The sequence below is a fragment of the Panthera uncia genome, chromosome X, assembly GCF_023721935.1.
Source record: "Panthera uncia isolate 11264 chromosome X, Puncia_PCG_1.0, whole genome shotgun sequence".
In the NCBI taxonomy this organism is placed as follows: Eukaryota; Metazoa; Chordata; class Mammalia; order Carnivora; family Felidae; genus Panthera; species Panthera uncia.
This window is the reverse complement of record NC_064817.1, coordinates 48,243,629-48,250,808: the sequence shown is the minus strand read 5'-3', so window position 1 is coordinate 48,250,808 and position 7,180 is coordinate 48,243,629. Positions and strand designations below refer to the sequence as shown.

General features: G+C 35.5%; 1 pseudogene; it reads left to right on the top strand.

Annotated features, from left to right (window-relative positions):
* Positions 1-652: 652 nt before the first annotated feature.
* LOC125932173 (voltage-dependent anion-selective channel protein 3-like) lies at positions 653-1,816 on the top strand (annotated as a pseudogene).
* The last annotated feature ends 5,364 nt before the right edge of the window (positions 1,817-7,180 follow it).

Here is a 7,180-nt window from a genome sequence, read left to right as displayed (position 1 = left end):
AGAAAATCAATAAGGAAACAATGGCTTTGAATGACACATGGACCAGATGGACTTAACAGATATATTCAGAACATTCCATCCTTAAACACCAGAATATGCATTCTTTTCAAGTGCACATGGAACATTCTCTGGAATAGATCACATATTAGGCCACAAAACAATTCTCAACAAATTTAAGACAATTGAAATCATACCATGCATATTTTCTGTCCACAGTGCTATGCAACTAGAATTCAACCACAAGAAAAAATCTGGAACGATCACAAATAAAAGGAAGCTAAATAACATGCTACTAAACAATGAATGGATTAACCAGAAAATAAAAAAAAGAAGAAATAAAAAAGTAAATGGGAACAAAAAATGAAAACACAAGAGTCCAAAACCTCTGGAATGCAGCAAAAGTGGTTCTAAGAGGGAAATTTATAGCAATACATATTTACCACAAGAAGTAAGAAAAATCTCAAGTAAACAACCTAACCTTACACCTAACGGAGCTAGAAAAACAATAAAACCTAAAACCAGCAGAAGGAAGGAAATAATAAAGATTAGAGCAGAAATAAGTGATACAGAAGATAAAAAAAAACAGAACAGATTAATAAAACCAGGAGCTGAGGCATGGACAACGTTGGTTTGAAGACCTTCAGGATTGCCCTGGTGGAGCAGAGACAGGTCCTCTGGTTGGAGATATGTGTAACACACCGACTTACTGTGACCTAGGAAAGGCCACAAAGGATGTATTCAACAAAGGATATGGATTTGGCACGGTCAAAATGAACTGAGAACCAAGTCTTATAGTGGAGTGGAATTTTCTACTTCTGGTCATGCTTACACTGATACAGGAAAAGCATCAGGCAACCTAGAGACCAAATAAAAGGTCTGTAACTATGGACTTACTTTCACCCAGAAGTGGAACACAGATAATACTGTTGAAACAGAAATCCTTTGGAGAATAAGTTGGCTGAAGGGTTGAAACTGACTCTTGATACCATATTTGTACCAAACACAGGAAAGAAGAATGGGAAATTGAAGGCCTCCTATAAGCGGGAATGTTTCAGTCTTGGCAGCAATGTTGATATACATTTTTCTTGACCAACCCTCTATGCTGGGCTGTGTTAGCTTTGAAGGTTGGCTTGCTGGCTATCAGATGAGTTTTGACACAGCCAGATCCAAACTGTCACAGAATAATTTTGCCCTGTGTTACAAGGCTGCAGACTTTTAGTTGCACATTCATGTGAATGACGGCACTGAATTTGGAAGGTCTATCTACCAGAAGGTTAATGAGAAGGTTGGAACATCAATAAACCTTGCTTGGACGGCTGGCAGTAACAATGCCCATTTTGGCATCGCTGCTAAATACAAGCTGGACTGTAGAACTTCTCTACCTGCTAAAGTAAATAATGCCAGCCTGACTGGACTGGGTTATACTCAGGCTCTTTGACCAGGAGTCAAACTGACCCTATAAGCTTTAATTGATGGAAAGAACTTCAATGCAGGAGGTCACAAGATTGGGTTGGGATGTGAAATAGAAGCTTAATGTGGTTTGGAGTAAAGCATCTGATATGTCCCTGGAGGTGAAGAGAACCCACCATGTTTTGACCTTAAAATTCTTCTGTGAAATTTCAAAAGTGTGAACTTTTTATTCTTCCAAATAATTGTAATCCTCCCCACACTGAAGTCTAGAGATCATAAGTCCATCCTAAGAGAGGTACTTGAAGGCATGCCTGGAAGTTGTCATGTTTGTGCCACATTTCAGTTGAGTTCTGCAGTGTTATTTTAAATGTGTTCCTCAGCGACAATGTGGTGCCATGTTACAAAGGAAATGACTCAGTCCTCCAGTTTGTACATCATGTCCTGCATGTCCCACACCACTTTTTTCCTGAGCTTTTAATATATTGGTCTCTGTGCTGTAGTGGAATCTTTGGTTTTACATCAGAATAAAATAAAATAAACCCATCACATCTGGAACATTACATAAATAAATACATACATACATAAATAAATAAACCAGGATCTATTTTTTTAAACCAATAAAAGTGATAAACTTCTAGACAAACCTATAAAGAAAAAAAGAGAAAGAAATCAAATAAATAAACCCACAAATGAGAGAGGAGAAATAACAGCTAACACAACAGAAATATAAATAATTATAAGAGAATATTATGAAAAACCACATGCAAATAAATTAGGCAATCTGGAAGAAATGGATAAATATCTAGAAACATATAAATTACCAAAAGTGATGCAGGAAGAAATAGAAAACTTGAACTGATCAATACCCAGCAAAGAAATTGAATCAGTAATTTAAAAACTCCTAACAAACAAAATTCCAGGACCAGACAGCTTCACAAGCAAATTCTACCAAATATTTAATGAAGATTTAATACCTATTCTTCTCAAACTATTCCAAAAAATAGAAAAGGAAGGAAAACTTCCAAATTCATTCAGTGTGGCAAGCATTACCCTAATACAAAAACCAGAAAAAGACACTACCAAAAAAGAGAAATACAAGCCAATATACATGAACATAGATGAAAAAATTTTCAACAAGATACTAGCAAACCGAAATCAACAATAAATTTAAAAATTCAATCAAGTGGCATTTATTCTTGTTTTGCAATGGTGGTTAAATATTCACAAGTCAATCAAGGCAGTACATCACATGAAATAAAGAAAGTATAAGAACCATATGATCATTTCACTAGATGCATAAAAAGCATTTAACAAAGTACAACATCCATTCATGATTAAAAAAAAAAACTTAACAAAGTAGGTTTGGAGGGAACATATCTCAACATAATAAAGGGCATATGTGAAAAACCCAGAGTTAACATCATCCTTAATGTGGAAAAAAATGACAGCTTTTACCTTAAGGTCAGGAACAAGATAAGGATGTCCACTATCCCCATTTATATTCGACATAGTACAGGAAGTCCTTCCTACAGCAATCCAACAACAAAAATAAATAAAAGAATCAGTAAGGTAGAACTCAAACTTTCACTATTTGCAGATGGCATAATACTGTATATAGAAAACAATAGAAACCCCACCAAAAACCTCCTAGAATGGATAAATGAATTCAGTAAAGTCAAAGGATACAAAATCAATATACAGAATTCTTTTGCATTTCTATACAACAATAATGAAGCAGCAGAAAGAGAAATTAAGAAAAGAATCCCATTTACAATTGCACCAAAAAAAAAAAAATAAGATAACTAGGAATAAACCTAGCCAAAGAGGTGAAAGACCTATACTCTTAAACCTATAAAACACTGATGAAACAAATGAAAGATGACACAAAGAAATACAAAGTCCATGCTCAAGTATTAGAAGAATAAATATCGTTAAAATGCTTATATTACCCAAAGCAATATACACATTTCATGCAATCCCTATCAGAATACTAATAGCATTTTTCACAGAACCAGAACAAACATTCCTAAAATTTGTATGGAATCACAAAAGACCCCAAATTGCCAAAGCAATTTTGAAAAAGAAAAGCAAATGTGGAGGCATCACAATTTCAGACTTCAAGTTACATCACAAAGCTATAGTAATCAAAACAGTATGGTACTAGCAAAAAAAAAAAAATAGACACATAAATCAGTGGAACAGGATGGAAATCCCAGAAACAAACCCACAATTATATGGTCAATTAATCTTCGACAAATCAGGAAAGAATATGCAATGGGAAAAAAACCATTTCTTCAAGAAATGCTGTTGGAAAAACTGGACAACAACATACAAAAGATGAAACTGGACCACTTTCTTACATCATACATGAAAATAAATTCAAAATGAAGTAAAGACCTAAATGTGAGACCTGAAACCATAAAAGTCCTAGAAGAGAATGCAGGCAGTAATATCTTTGATATCAGCTGTACTAACTTCTTTCTAGATATGTCTCCTGAGGCAAGGGAAACAAAAGCAAAAATAAACTGTTGAGACTTGATCAAAATAAAAATCTGCACAGCATAGGAAATGATCAACAAAACTAAAAAGCAACCTACTGAATGGGAGAACTTATTTGCAAATAGCATATCTGATAAGGGGTTAGTATCCAAAATATATAAAGAACTTAAAAACCTCAACACCCAAAAACGGAATAATCCAATTAAAATGGGCAGAAAGGGGTGCTTGGGTGGCTCTGTTGGTTAAGCGTCTGGCTCTTGATTTGGGCTCAGGTCATGATCTCACAGTTTCATGAGTTCAAGCCCTGCATCAGGCTCTGCACTGATTAGGCAAAGCCTACTTGGGATTATCCCTCTCTCTCTTCCCTTCCTGCCACTCATGCTCTTTCTGTCTCTCTCAAAATAAATAAATAAATAAACTTAAAAATTATTTTAAAAATGTATTTTAAAAAAATGGGCAGAAGACATGAATGAGCATTTTTCCAAAGAAGACATCCAGATAGCCTACAGACACATGAAAATATGCTCAACATCACTCATTCATCATCAGGGAAATATAAATCAAAATTACAATGAAATATCACCTCACGCCAGTCAGAATGGCTAAAAGTAACAACACAGGAAACAACAGATGTTGGCGAGGATGCAGAGAAAGGGGAACAATCCTATACTGTTTGTAGGAAAACAAACTGGTGCAGTCATTCTGGAAACAGTATGGAGGTGACTCAATGGGGTACCTGGGTGACTCAGTCAGTTGAGTATCTGAATTCAGCTCAGGTCGTGATCACGGCTCCTGAGTTCAAGCCCCACATCAGGCTCTGAGCTGAGGCTGTTTCAGATTCTGTGTCTCCCTCTCTCTCTGCCCCTCCCCTGGTTCACACTCTGTCTCTCTCAGAACTAAAATAAAACACACACACAAAATTTTAAGTTAAAAATAACCCTAACCCAAACCCTAACCTTAACCCTAACCCTAACCCAAACCTTAACCTTGATCCAGCAATCACAATAATGGGTATTTACCCAAGAAATGGAAGAATACTAATTCAAAGTGATACATGCACCCGTATGTTTATAAGAACATATTTACAATTTACAATTGTAAATACAGCATATTTACAACTTATTTACAATAGCCAAGATATGGAAGCAGCCCAAGTGTCCATTGATTAATAAAGTGATACACACCCACACACACACACCCACACCCACCCACCCCACACACACACATACCCACCCACCCACACAAACACACTGGAATATTACTCAGCCATGAAAAAGAATAAAATCTTGCCATTTGCAACAACATGGATGGAGCTAGAGAGTATAATGCTGAGCAAAATAAATCAGTTGGAGAAAGACAAATACCATACAATTTCACTCATATGTGGAATTTAAGAAACAAAACGAGCAAAAGGAAAAAATAAGAGAGACAAATCAAGAAACAGACTCTTAATTATAGAGAACAAACTGATGGTTACCAGATGGGAGGTGGTTGAAGGAATGGGTTAAGTAGGTGATGAGAGTTAAGGAGTTCAGTTGTAGTGATGATCATAGGGTAATGTATGGAATTGTTGAATTACTATATTGTACACCTGAAACTAATATAACACTATACACTTACTAACTGGAATTAAAATTAAAACTAAAAAAAAAGTCTGTTTCTTGTTTTGACTATCTCTTTTTCATCCTTTGTTCATTTGTTTTGTTTCTTAAATTGCAAAGATGGGTGAAGTCATGTGGTATATTTCTTTATCTAACTGACATGTTGCACTTGGCATTATATTTTCTAGCTCCATCCATGTTGTTGCAAATGGCAATATTTCATTCTTTTTTATGGCTGAATAACATTCCATTCTGTTTGTACTACATCTTCTGTGTCATCATTTTTAAATTTTTTATCATGATAAAAACACATTAATGTTAAGTATATTTACATTGTTTCAAAAGAGATCATTAGAACATTTTTATCTTGCAACACTGAAACTCTATACCCATTAAACAAGTCCCTATTAACCAACCCCCAGTCCCTGGGGAAATGGCAACCACCATTCAATTTTTGTTTGTATAAATTTGACTAATTTAGATACTCATATATGAAATCATACAGTATTTGTCTCTTTGTGACTAGCTTATTTTACTTGGCACAATCTCCTTAAGAACATGTTGTAGCATGTTCCAGAATTTCCTTACTGTTTTTCAGGCTGAATAATATTCTATTGCATGTACATACTATATTTTGTTTGTCCAATTATCCATTGATAGACATTAGGGTTGCTTCTACTTCTTCAGGATTGTGAATAATGCTACTATGAACATGGGTGTCTATTTTTAATGCTGGTTGTATTTAACAAGTGACAAAGTTCCTGAAAATTTGATAATCAGCCATTGAGAGCTGGTACCAGCTGACTTCTGTTACAACTACCTGGAACCAATGAATCGGGATGCACATAAACCTTCCTATGAGAATTTTAAAACTGGGAAACTTTGGGATGTTTTAAAGCATGACTCACACCTGGTGTTAAGAGAGATGGACAAAATTATCAGGAATTCTGGACTTGTGGAATTACAAAACTTGAACAGTTCCTGATATATTTAATCTTATTACCTATACATGTTGTTGTACCTGGGAACTTGTTAGAAATGCAGAACAGAACCCCAGACCCCACTTCAGACCTACTGAATCAGAATCCCCATTTTAACAGGGAACTCCTGTGTACTTAAAGTTTGTGAAGCACTAGTTTAGTACACCACCATCTCCCAACACACATACCACTACACCTCCAACACCCTTCCTACCCCATTGTGCTGATGAGAAAATTGATTTCTAGAGTTTCTAGAGAAGGAAAGGGACTTTTCCAAAATTAGAGTGTGCGTCAGTGGCATGGCTGAGAGCGGAACTGCTGAATCTTTACAAGGGCCTTTTATATCCTTCATTCATCTCTGGTTATAAAAAGTGTGTAAATGGTATACAGGCACACCTCAGAGATATTGTGAATTCAGTTCCAGGCCACCACAATAAATGGAATATCACAATAAAATGAGTCAAATGATTTTTTTGTTTTCTCAGTGCATATAAAAGTTATGTTTATATTATACTGTAGTCTGTTAAATATGCAATAGCATTATGCCTAAAAACAATGTGCATACCTTAATTTTAAAATATTGTTTAAAAATGCTATCAATTGAGGTTTCAGTGAGCCATTATCTTTTTCTGGTAGAGAGTCTTGCCTTGGTGTTGATGGCTGCTGACTGACCAGGGTGGTCATTGCTGA